Source organism: Oncorhynchus kisutch, linkage group LG19, assembly GCF_002021735.2.
Source record: "Oncorhynchus kisutch isolate 150728-3 linkage group LG19, Okis_V2, whole genome shotgun sequence".
Lineage (NCBI taxonomy): Eukaryota > Metazoa > Chordata > Actinopteri > Salmoniformes > Salmonidae > Oncorhynchus > Oncorhynchus kisutch.
The window spans coordinates 23,109,082-23,121,266 of NC_034192.2; the positions used below are offsets into that span (position 1 = coordinate 23,109,082).

Consider the following 12,185-nt stretch of genomic DNA (forward strand, 5'->3'; position numbering starts at 1 on the left):
AATCTACATTTAGCTCTTTCTTAATTTGTTTCTTGCTGTTACAGCTAATGACGATTGAATCTGAAAGACTCAGCAGATGAATTACAGAGTATTTGAACTGAAACCTGGTCAACTGCTTGGAAGATAGCTATGCTCACAAGTATACCACCAACACTCACGTGATTCACTGTGGCCTGGCAACATCGACCCGTCAATCCATGTCCTCACCGTCATTTCTGGTGACTGCAAAACAATGTGTTGAAATAAATGGCTCGTTGGTCTAGGGGTATGATTCTCGCTTTGGGTGCGAGAGGTCCCGGGTTCAAATCCCGGACGAGCCCTTTTAAAGAGCCGTTAACAATCTGAGACAGGCGGATCTTGGGCAAATGTTTGGAGGGGCGACTGCCACCACTGGAGTGCAGGACCAGGTGGATGAGTGATTAAGGCATTGGACTGCTAATCCATTGTGCTCTGCACTAGTGGCTTCAGCATCGCACAACATTTATTAATTTCTTCCTTGGTTAAAAAATCTATCATTTTACCGGGACATAGGTTACCTTCAGACGAGTCCCGTGACACTTGTAGGGGTCGTAGAGCAAAACTGAGAACAGCATTGTGTTTGTGAGAGTCTCCCCTTTCCATAGAATGGTCAAACCATGTTGTAGGTCAAACCGTTCAGAAGCTACAGACATTTGTATGTGAAGACAGATTTTAGGGATGTGTCATGTTTTGACAAATATTGCTCTCGCTCTGCCACATTTCACCAAAGATGCAGAGGTGTGACATCAGCAGTTATGGTAGGATTGAGAAGCATCCAGTGCAAAATACGTGACATTTCTAGTTTAAAACTGACAGATTCCAATGGTTTTTTATTTTTTATTCACATACCGATGCGTCAATCGGATCAAATGAAATGAGATCCAATTGATTTTGATGTCTACCTTTTCATTGTTAAAATCTACATTTAGCTCTTTCTTAATTTGTTTCTTGCTGTTACAGCTAATGACGATTGAATCTGAAAGACTCAGCAGATGAATTACAGAGTATTTGAACTGAAACCTGGTCAACTGCTTGGAAGATAGCTATGCTCACAAGTATACCACCAACACTCACGTGATTCACTGTGGCCTGGCAACATCGACCCGTCAATCCATGTCCTCACCGTCATTTCTGGCGACTGCAAAACAATGTGTTGAAATAAATGGCTCGTTGGTCTAGGGGTATGATTCTCGCTTTGGGTGCGAGAGGTCCCGGGTTCAAATCCCGGACGAGCCCTTTTAAAGAGCCTTTAACAATCTGAGACAGGCGGATCTTGGGCAAATGTTTGGAGGGGCGACTGCCACCACTGGAGTGCAGGACCAGGTGGATGAGTGATTAAGGCATTGGACTGCTAATCCATTGTGCTCTGCACTAGTGGCTTCAGCATCGCACAACATTTATTAATTTCTTCCTTGGTTAAAAAATCTATCATTTTACCGGGACATAGGTTACCTTCAGACGAGTCCCGTGACACTTGTAGGGGTCGTAGAGCAAAACTGAGAACAGCATTGTGTTTGTGAGAGTCTCCCCTTTCCATAGAATGGTCAAACCATGTTGTAGGTCAAACCGTTCAGAAGCTAGAGACATTTGTATGTGAAGACAGATTTTAGGGATGTGTCATGTTTTGACAAATATTGCTCTCGCTCTGCCACATTTCACCAAAGATGCAGAGGTGTGACATCAGCAGTTATGGTAGGATTGAGAAGCATCCAGTGCAAAATACGTGACATTTCTAGTTTAAAACTGACAGATTCCAATGGTTTTTTATTTTTTATTCACATACCGATGCGTCAATCGGATCAAATGAAATGAGATCCAATTGATTTTGATGTCTACCTTTTCATTGTTAAAATCTACATTTAGCTCTTTCTTAATTTGTTTCTTGCTGTTACAGCTAATGACGATTGAATCTGAAAGACTCAGCAGATGAATTACAGAGTATTTGAACTGAAACCTGGTCAACTGCTTGGAAGATAGCTATGCTCACAAGTATACCACCAACACTCACGTGATTCACTGTGGCCTGGCAACATCGACCCGTCAATCCATGTCCTCACCGTCATTTCTGGCGACTGCAAAACAATGTGTTGAAATAAATGGCTCGTTGGTCTAGGGGTATGATTCTCGCTTTGGGTGCGAGAGGTCCCGGGTTCAAATCCCGGACGAGCCCTTTTAAAGAGCCTTTAACAATCTGAGACAGGCGGATCTTGGGCAAATGTTTGGAGGGGCGACTGCCACCACTGGAGTGCAGGACCAGGTGGATGAGTGATTAAGGCATTGGACTGCTAATCCATTGTGCTCTGCACTAGTGGCTTCAGCATCGCACAACATTTATTAATTTCTTCCTTGGTTAAAAAATCTATCATTTTACCGGGACATAGGTTACCTTCAGACGAGTCCCGTGACACTTGTAGGGGTCGTAGAGCAAAACTGAGAACAGCATTGTGTTTGTGAGAGTCTCCCCTTTCCATAGAATGGTCAAACCATGTTGTAGGTCAAACCGTTCAGAAGCTACAGACATTTGTATGTGAAGACAGATTTTAGGGATGTGTCATGTTTTGACAAATATTGCTCTCGCTCTGCCACATTTCACCAAAGATGCAGAGGTGTGACATCAGCAGTTATGGTAGGATTGAGAAGCATCCAGTGCAAAATACGTGACATTTCTAGTTTAAAACTGACAGATTCCAATGGTTTTTTATTTTTTATTCACATACCGATGCGTCAATCGGATCAAATGAAATGAGATCCAATTGATTTTGATGTCTACCTTTTCATTGTTAAAATCTACATTTAGCTCTTTCTTAATTTGTTTCTTGCTGTTACAGCTAATGACGATTGAATCTGAAAGACTCAGCAGATGAATTACAGAGTATTTGAACTGAAACCTGGTCAACTGCTTGGAAGATAGCTATGCTCACAAGTATACCACCAACACTCACGTGATTCACTGTGGCCTGGCAACATCGACCCGTCAATCCATGTCCTCACCGTCATTTCTGGCGACTGCAAAACAATGTGTTGAAATAAATGGCTCGTTGGTCTAGGGGTATGATTCTCGCTTTGGGTGCGAGAGGTCCCGGGTTCAAATCCCGGACGAGCCCTTTTAAAGAGCCTTTAACAATCTGAGACAGGCGGATCTTGGGCAAATGTTTGGAGGGGCGACTGCCACCACTGGAGTGCAGGACCAGGTGGATGAGTGATTAAGGCATTGGACTGCTAATCCATTGTGCTCTGCACTAGTGGCTTCAGCATCGCACAACATTTATTAATTTCTTCCTTGGTTAAAAAATCTGTCATTTTACCGGGACATAGGTTACCTTCAGACGAGTCCCGTGACACTTGTAGGGGTCGTAGAGCAAAACTGAGAACAGCATTGTGTTTGTGAGAGTCTCCCCTTTCCATAGAATGGTCAAACCATGTTGTAGGTCAAACCGTTCAGAAGCTACAGACATTTGTATGTGAAGACAGATTTTAGGGATGTGTCATGTTTTGACAAATATTGCTCTCGCTCTGCCACATTTCACCAAAGATGCAGAGGTGTGACATCAGCAGTTATGGTAGGATTGAGAAGCATCCAGTGCAAAATACGTGACATTTCTAGTTTAAAACTGACAGATTCCAATGGTTTTTTATTTTTTATTCACATACCGATGCGTCAATCGGATCAAATGAAATGAGATCCAATTGATTTTGATGTCTACCTTTTCATTGTTAAAATCTACATTTAGCTCTTTCTTAATTTGTTTCTTGCTGTTACAGCTAATGACGATTGAATCTGAAAGACTCAGCAGATGAATTACAGAGTATTTGAACTGAAACCTGGTCAACTGCTTGGAAGATAGCTATGCTCACAAGTATACCACCAACACTCACGTGATTCACTGTGGCCTGGCAACATCGACCCGTCAATCCATGTCCTCACCGTCATTTCTGGTGACTGCAAAACAATGTGTTGAAATAAATGGCTCGTTGGTCTAGGGGTATGATTCTCGCTTTGGGTGCGAGAGGTCCCGGGTTCAAATCCCGGACGAGCCCTTTTAAAGAGCCTTTAACAATCTGAGACAGGCGGATCTTGGGCAAATGTTTGGAGGGGCGACTGCCACCACTGGAGTGCAGGACCAGGTGGATGAGTGATTAAGGCATTGGACTGCTAATCCATTGTGCTCTGCACTAGTGGCTTCAGCATCGCACAACATTTATTAATTTCTTCCTTGGTTAAAAAATCTATCATTTTACCGGGACATAGGTTACCTTCAGACGAGTCCCGTGACACTTGTAGGGGTCGTAGAGCAAAACTGAGAACAGCATTGTGTTTGTGAGAGTCTCCCCTTTCCATAGAATGGTCAAACCATGTTGTAGGTCAAACCGTTCAGAAGCTAGAGACATTTGTATGTGAAGACAGATTTTAGGGATGTGTCATGTTTTGACAAATATTGCTCTCGCTCTGCCACATTTCACCAAAGATGCAGAGGTGTGACATCAGCAGTTATGGTAGGATTGAGAAGCATCCAGTGCAAAATACGTGACATTTCTAGTTTAAAACTGACAGATTCCAATGGTTTTTTATTTTTTATTCACATACCGATGCGTCAATCGGATCAAATGAAATGAGATCCAATTGATTTTGATGTCTACCTTTTCATTGTTAAAATCTACATTTAGCTCTTTCTTAATTTGTTTCTTGCTGTTACAGCTAATGACGATTGAATCTGAAAGACTCAGCAGATGAATTACAGAGTATTTGAACTGAAACCTGGTCAACTGCTTGGAAGATAGCTATGCTCACAAGTATACCACCAACACTCACGTGATTCACTGTGGCCTGGCAACATCGACCCGTCAATCCATGTCCTCACCGTCATTTCTGGTGACTGCAAAACAATGTGTTGAAATAAATGGCTCGTTGGTCTAGGGGTATGATTCTCGCTTTGGGTGCGAGAGGTCCCGGGTTCAAATCCCGGACGAGCCCTTTTAAAGAGCCTTTAACAATCTGAGACAGGCGGATCTTGGGCAAATGTTTGGAGGGGCGACTGCCACCACTGGAGTGCAGGACCAGGTGGATGAGTGATTAAGGCATTGGACTGCTAATCCATTGTGCTCTGCACTAGTGGCTTCAGCATCGCACAACATTTATTAATTTCTTCCTTGGTTAAAAAATCTATCATTTTACCGGGACATAGGTTACCTTCAGACGAGTCCGGTGACACTTGTAGGGGTCGTAGAGCAAAACTGAGAACAGCATTGTGTTTGTGAGAGTCTCCCCTTTCCATAGAATGGTCAAACCATGTTGTAGGTCAAACCGTTCAGAAGCTAGAGACATTTGTATGTGAAGACAGATTTTAGGGATGTGTCATGTTTTGACAAATATTGCTCTCGCTCTGCCACATTTCACCAAAGATGCAGAGGTGTGACATCAGCAGTTATGGTAGGATTGAGAAGCATCCAGTGCAAAATACGTGACATTTCTAGTTTAAAACTGACAGATTCCAATGGTTTTTTATTTTTTATTCACATACCGATGCGTCAATCGGATCAAATGAAATGAGATCCAATTGATTTTGATGTCTACCTTTTCATTGTTAAAATCTACATTTAGCTCTTTCTTAATTTGTTTCTTGCTGTTACAGCTAATGACGATTGAATCTGAAAGACTCAGCAGATGAATTACAGAGTATTTGAACTGAAACCTGGTCAACTGCTTGGAAGATAGCTATGCTCACAAGTATACCACCAACACTCACGTGATTCACTGTGGCCTGGCAACATCGACCCGTCAATCCATGTCCTCACCGTCATTTCTGGCGACTGCAAAACAATGTGTTGAAATAAATGGCTCGTTGGTCTAGGGGTATGATTCTCGCTTTGGGTGCGAGAGGTCCCGGGTTCAAATCCCGGACGATCCCTTTTAAAGAGCCTTTAACAATCTGAGACAGGCGGATCTTGGGCAAATGTTTGGAGGGGCGACTGCCACCACTGGAGCGCAGGACCAGGTTGATGAGTGATTAAGGCATTGGACTGCTAATCCATTGTGCTCTGCACTAGTGGCTTCAGCATCGCACAACATTTATTAATTTCTTCCTTGGTAAAAAATCTGTCATTTTACCGGGACATAGGTTACCTTCAGACGAGTCCGGTGACACTTGTAGGGGTCGTAGAGCAAAACTGAGAACAGCATTGTGTTTGTGAGAGTCTCCCCTTTCCATAGAATGGTCAAACCATGTTGTAGGTCAAACCGTTCAGAAGCTACAGACATTTGTATGTGAAGACAGATTTTAGGGATGTGTCATGTTTTGACAAATATTGCTCTCGCTCTGCCACATTTCACCAAAGATGCAGAGGTGTGACATCAGCAGTTATGGTAGGATTGAGAAGCATCCAGTGCAAAATACGTGACATTTCTAGTTTAAAACTGACAGATTCCAATGGTTTTTGGTCAACTGCTTGGAAGATAGCTATGCTCACAAGTATACCACCAACACTCGCGTGATTCACTGTGGCCTGGCAACATCGACCAGTCAATCCATGTCCTCACCGTCATTTCTGGCAACTGCAAAACAATGTGTTGAAATAAATGGCTCGTTGGTCTAGGGGTATGATTCTCGCTTTGGGTGCGAGAGGTCCCGGGTTCAAATCCCGGACGAGCCCTTTTAAAGAGCCTTTAACAATCTGAGACAGGCGGACAGATTCCAATGGTTTTTTATTTTTTATTCACATACCGATGCATCAATCGGATCAAATGAAATGAGATCCAATTGATTTTGATGTCTACTTTTTCATTGTTAAAATCTACATTTAGCTCTTTCTTAATTTGTTTCTTGCTGTTACAGCTAATGACGATTGAATCTGAAAGACTCAGCAGATGAATTACAGAGTATTTGAACTGAAACCTGGTCAACTGCTTGGAAGATAGCTATGCTCACAAGTATACCACCAACACTCACGTGATTCACTGTGGCCTGGCAACATCGACCCGTCAATCCATGTCCTCACCGTCATTTCTGGCGACTGCAAAACAATGTGTTGAAATAAATGGCTCGTTGGTCTAGGGGTATGATTCTCGCTTTGGGTGCGAGAGGTCCTGGGTTTAAATCCCGGACGAGCCCTTTTAAAGAGCCTTTAACAATCTGAGACAGGCGGATCTTGGGCAAATGTTTGGAGGGGCGACTGCCACCACTGGAGCGCAGGACCAGGTGGATGAGTGATTAAGGCATTGGACTGCTAATCCATTGTGCTCTGCACTAGTGGCTTCAGCATCGCACAACATTTATTAATTTCTTCCTTTTTAAAAAATCTGTCATTTTACAGGGACATAGGTTACCTTCAGACGAGTCCTGTGACACTTGTAGGGGTCATAGAGCAAAACTGAGAACAGCATTGTGTTTGTGAGAGTCTCCCCTTTCCATAGAATGGTCAAACCATGTTGTAGGTCAAACCGTTCAGAAGCTACAGACATTTGTATGTGAAGACAGATTTTAGGGATGTGTCATGTTTTGACAAATATTGCTCTCGCTCTGCCACATTTCACCAAAGATGCAGAGGTGTGACATCAGCAGTTATGGTAGGATTGAGAAGCATGCAGTGCAAAATACGTGACATTTCTAGTTTAAAACTGACAGATTCCAATGTTTTTTTTTTTTTATTCACATACCGATGCGTCAATCGGATCAAATGAAATGAGATCCAATTGATTTTGATGTCTACCTTTTCATTGTTAAAATCTACATTTAGCTCTTTCTTAATTTGTTTCTTGCTGTTACAGCTAATGACGATTGAATCTGAAAGACTCAGCAGATGAATTACAGAGTATTTGAACTGAAACCTGGTCAACTGCTTGGAAGATAGCTATGCTCACAAGTATACCACCAACACTCACGTGATTCACTGTGGCCTGGCAACATCGACCCGTCAATCCATGTCCTCACCGTCATTTCTGGTGACTGCAAAACAATGTGTTGAAATAAATGGCTCGTTGGTCTAGGGGTATGATTCTCGCTTTGGGTGCGAGAGGTCCTGGGTTCAATTCCCGGACGAGCCCTTTTAAAGAGCCTTTAACAATCTGAGACAGGCGGATCTTGGGCAAATGTTTGGAGGGGCGACTGCCACCACTGGAGCGCAGGACCAGGTTGATGAGTGATTAAGGCATTGGACTGCTAATCCATTGTGCTCTGCACTAGTGGCTTCAGCATCGCACAACATTTATTAATTTCTTCCTTGGTAAAAAAATCTGTCATTTTACCGGGACATAGGTTACCTTCAGACGAGTCCGGTGACACTTGTAGGGGTCGTAGAGCAAAACTGAGAACAGCATTGTGTTTGTGAGAGTCTCCCCTTTCCATAGAATGGTCAAACCATGTTGTAGGTCAAACCGTTCAGAAGCTACAGACATTTGTATGTGAAGACAGATTTTAGGGATGTGTCATGTTTTGACAAATATTGCTCTCGCTCTGCCACATTTCACCAAAGATGCAGAGGTGTGACATCAGCAGTTATGGTAGGATTGAGAAGCATCCAGTGCAAAATACGTGACATTTCTAGTTTAAAACTGACAGATTCCAATGTTTTTTATTTTTTATTCACATACCGATGCGTCAATCGGATCAAATGAAATGAGATCCAATTGATTTTGATGTCTACCTTTTCATTGTTAAAATCTACATTTAGCTCTTTCTTAATTTGTTTCTTGCTGTTACAGCTAATGACGATTGAATCTGAAAGACTCAGCAGATGAATTACAGAGTATTTGAACTGAAACCTGGTCAACTGCTTGGAAGATAGCTATGCTCACAAGTATACCACCAACACTCACGTGATTCACTGTGGCCTGGCAACATCGACCCGTCAATCCATGTCCTCACCGTCATTTCTGGCGACTGCAAAACAATGTGTTGAAATAAATGGCTCGTTGGTCTAGGGGTATGATTCTCGCTTTGGGTGCGAGAGGTCCTGGGTTTAAATCCCGGACGAGCCCTTTTAAAGAGCCTTTAACAATCTGAGACAGGCGGATCTTGGGCAAATGTTTGGAGGGGCGACTGCCACCACTGGAGCGCAGGACCAGGTGGATGAGTGATTAAGGCATTGGACTGCTAATCCATTGTGCTCTGCACTAGTGGCTTCAGCATCGCACAACATTTATTAATTTCTTCCTTTTTAAAAAAATCTGTCATTTTACCGGGACATAGGTTACCTTCAGACGAGTCCGGTGACACTTGTAGGGGTCGTAGAGCAAAACTGAGATGCGTCAATCGGATCAAATGAAATGAGATCCAATTGATTTTGATGTCTACTTTTTCATTGTTAAAATCTACATTTAGCTCTTTCTTAATTTGTTTCTTGCTGTTACAGCTAATGAATAACTAGGCAAGTCAGTTAAGAACAAATTCTTATTTTCAATGATGGCCTAGCAACAGTGGGTTAACTGCCTGTTCTGGGGAAGAACCACAGATTTGCACTTTGTTGACTCGGGGATCTGAGTTTTCAACCATCTGGTTGCTAGCCCAACGCTCTAACCACTATGCTACCCTGCCGCCCCTATTTTATTAAAGGGCAGATGTTATGGGTGTAAGATGGCACAGTGATGCCATCTGTTGGTAAATGTTCATTACTGCAACTCATGTGTTTTACCGGTGTACTTGAGATACCCGGATGTAATTGTTTTTTATTTTATTTATTTTATTTCACCTTTATTTAACCAGGTAGGCTAGTTGAGAACAAGTTCTCATTTGCAACTGCGACCTGGCCAAGATAAAGCATAGCAGTGTGAGCATACAACAAAGAGTTACACATGGAGTAAACAATTAACAAGTCAATAACACAGTGGAAAACGAAGGGGGGGTCTATATACAATGTGTGCAAAAGGCATGAGGAGGTAGGCAAATAATTAAAATTTTGCAGATTAACACTGGAGTGATAAAAGATCAGATGGTCATGTACAGGTAGAGATATTGGTGTGCAGAAGAGCAGAAAAGTAAATAAATAAAAACAGTACGGGGATGAGGTAGGTGAAAAGGGTGGGCTATTTACCAATAGACTATGTACAGCTGCAGCGATCGGTTAGCTGCTCAGATAGCTGATGTTTGAAGTTGGTGAGGGAGATGAAAGTCTCCAACTTCAGCGATTTTTGCAATTCGTTCCAGTCACAGGCAGCAGAGTACTGGAACGAAAGGCGGCCAAATGAGGTGTTGGCTTTAGGGATGATCAGTGAGATACACCTGCTGGAGCGCGTGCTACGGATGGGTGTTGCCATCGTGACCAGTGAGCTGAGATAAGGCGGAGCTTTACCTAGCATAGACTTGTAGATGACCTGGAGCCAGTGGGTCTGGCGACGAATATGTAGCGAGGGCCAGCCGACTAGAGCATACAAGTCGCAGTGGTGGGTAGTATAAGGTGCTTTAGTGACAAAACGGATGGCACTGTGATAGACTGCATCCAGTTTGCTGAGTAGAGTGTTGGAAGCCATTTTGTAGATGACATCGCCGAAGTCGAGGATCGGTAGGATAGTCAGTTTTACTAGGGTAAGCTTGGCGGCTTGAGTGAAGGAGGCTTTGTTGCGGAATAGAAAGCCGACTCTTGATTTGATTTTCGATTGGAGATGTTTGATATGAGTCTGGAAGGAGAGTTTGCAGTCTAGCCAGACACCTAGGTACTTATAGATGTCCACATATTCTAGGTCGGAACCATCCAGGGTGGTGATGCTAGTCGGGCATGCAGGTGCAGGCAGCGACCGGTTGAAAAGCATGCATTTGGTTTTACTAGCGTTTAAGAGCAGTTGGAGGCCACGGAAGGAGTGTTGTATGGCATTGAAGCTTGTTTGGAGGTTAGATAGCACAGTGTCCAAAGACGGGCCGAAAGTATATAGAATGGTGTCGTCTGCGTAGAGGTGGATCAGGGAATCGCCCGCAGCAAGAGCAACATCATTGATATACACAGAGAAAAGAGTCGGCCCGAGAATTGAACCCTGTGGCACCCCCATAGAGACTGCCAGAGGACCGGACAGCATGCCCTCCGATTTGACACACTGAACTCTGTCTGCAAAGTAATTGGTGAACCAGGCAAGGCAGTCATCCGAAAAACCGAGGCTACTGAGTCTGCCGATAAGAATATGGTGATTGACAGAGTCGAAAGCCTTGGCGAGGTCGATGAAGACGGCTGCACAGTACTGTCTTTTATCGATGGCGGTTATGATGTCGTTTAGTACCTTGAGTGTGGCTGAGGTGCACCCATGACCGGCTCGGAAACCAGATTGCACAGCGGAGAAGGTACGGTGGGATTCGAGATGGTCAGTGACCTGTTTGTTGACTTGGCTTTCGAAGACCTTAGATAGGCAGGGCAGGATGGATATAGGTCTGTAACAGTTTGGGTCCAGGGTGTCTCCCCCTTTGAAGAGGGGGATGACTGCGGCAGCTTTCCAATCCTTGGGGATCTCAGACGAGATGAAAGAGAGGTTGAACAGGCTGGTAATAGGGGTTGCGACAATGGTGGCAGATAGTTTCAGAAATAGAGGGTCCAGATTGTCAAGCCCAGCTGATTTGTACGGGTCCAGGTTTTGCAGCTCTTTCAGAACATCTGCTATCTGGATTTGGGTAAAGGAGAACCTGGAGAGGCTTGGGCGAGGAGCTGCGGGGGGGGCGGAGCTGTTGGCCGAGGTTGAAGTAGCCAGGCGGAAGGCATGGCCAGCCGTTGAGAAATGCTTATTGAAGTTTTCGATAATCATGGATTTATCAGTGGTGACCGTGTTACCTAGCCTCAGTGCAGTGGGCAGCTGGGAGGAGGTGCTCTTGTTCTCCATGGACTTCACAGTGTCCCAGAACTTTTTGGAGTTGGAGCTACAGGATGCAAACTTCTGCCTGAAGAAGCTGGCCTTAGCTTTCCTGACTGACTGCGTGTATTGGTTCCGGACTTCCCTGAACAGTTGCATATCACGGGGACTATTCGATGCTATTGCAGTCCGCCACAGGATGTTTTTGTGCTGGTCGAGGGCAGTCAGGTCTGGGGTGAACCAAGGGCTGTATCTGTTGTTGACTCGAATTGTGATGTACTGAACAAGACTGGTTACTCGCATCAATGCCTCTGTCTCGTCATAACATTCAAACACAAGTGTCTACATCATTTTGCCCATGTAGAGATCATTCGTTTTGCAAATGCTAATATATTGTACATTTTTCAAA

At 43.8% G+C, this 12,185-nt stretch overlaps 11 non-coding genes across 11 annotated transcripts; all 11 read left to right on the plus strand.

Annotated features, from left to right (window-relative positions):
* Positions 1-248: 248 nt before the first annotated feature.
* On the plus strand, positions 249-320 carry trnap-ugg (transfer RNA proline (anticodon UGG)). Its single transcript has one exon. It is a non-coding gene; the product is annotated as a tRNA-Pro (tRNA).
* Positions 321-1,182: 862 nt separating this feature from the next.
* trnap-ugg (transfer RNA proline (anticodon UGG)) lies at positions 1,183-1,254 on the plus strand. Its single transcript has one exon. It is a non-coding gene; the product is annotated as a tRNA-Pro (tRNA).
* An 862-nt stretch (positions 1,255-2,116) lies between these two features.
* On the plus strand, positions 2,117-2,188 carry trnap-ugg (transfer RNA proline (anticodon UGG)). Its single transcript has one exon. It is a non-coding gene; the product is annotated as a tRNA-Pro (tRNA).
* Positions 2,189-3,050: 862 nt separating this feature from the next.
* On the plus strand, positions 3,051-3,122 carry trnap-ugg (transfer RNA proline (anticodon UGG)). The gene has a single exon. It is a non-coding gene; the product is annotated as a tRNA-Pro (tRNA).
* An 862-nt stretch (positions 3,123-3,984) lies between these two features.
* trnap-ugg (transfer RNA proline (anticodon UGG)) lies at positions 3,985-4,056 on the plus strand. Its single transcript has one exon. It is a non-coding gene; the product is annotated as a tRNA-Pro (tRNA).
* An 862-nt stretch (positions 4,057-4,918) lies between these two features.
* On the plus strand, positions 4,919-4,990 carry trnap-ugg (transfer RNA proline (anticodon UGG)). The gene has a single exon. It is a non-coding gene; the product is annotated as a tRNA-Pro (tRNA).
* An 862-nt stretch (positions 4,991-5,852) lies between these two features.
* Positions 5,853-5,924, plus strand: trnap-ugg (transfer RNA proline (anticodon UGG)). The gene has a single exon. It is a non-coding gene; the product is annotated as a tRNA-Pro (tRNA).
* A 670-nt stretch (positions 5,925-6,594) lies between these two features.
* On the plus strand, positions 6,595-6,666 carry trnap-ugg (transfer RNA proline (anticodon UGG)). Its single transcript has one exon. It is a non-coding gene; the product is annotated as a tRNA-Pro (tRNA).
* A 386-nt stretch (positions 6,667-7,052) lies between these two features.
* On the plus strand, positions 7,053-7,124 carry trnap-ugg (transfer RNA proline (anticodon UGG)). Its single transcript has one exon. It is a non-coding gene; the product is annotated as a tRNA-Pro (tRNA).
* Positions 7,125-7,984: 860 nt separating this feature from the next.
* Positions 7,985-8,056, plus strand: trnap-ugg (transfer RNA proline (anticodon UGG)). The gene has a single exon. It is a non-coding gene; the product is annotated as a tRNA-Pro (tRNA).
* Positions 8,057-8,917: 861 nt separating this feature from the next.
* trnap-ugg (transfer RNA proline (anticodon UGG)) lies at positions 8,918-8,989 on the plus strand. The gene has a single exon. It is a non-coding gene; the product is annotated as a tRNA-Pro (tRNA).
* Positions 8,990-12,185: the final 3,196 nt, after the last annotated feature.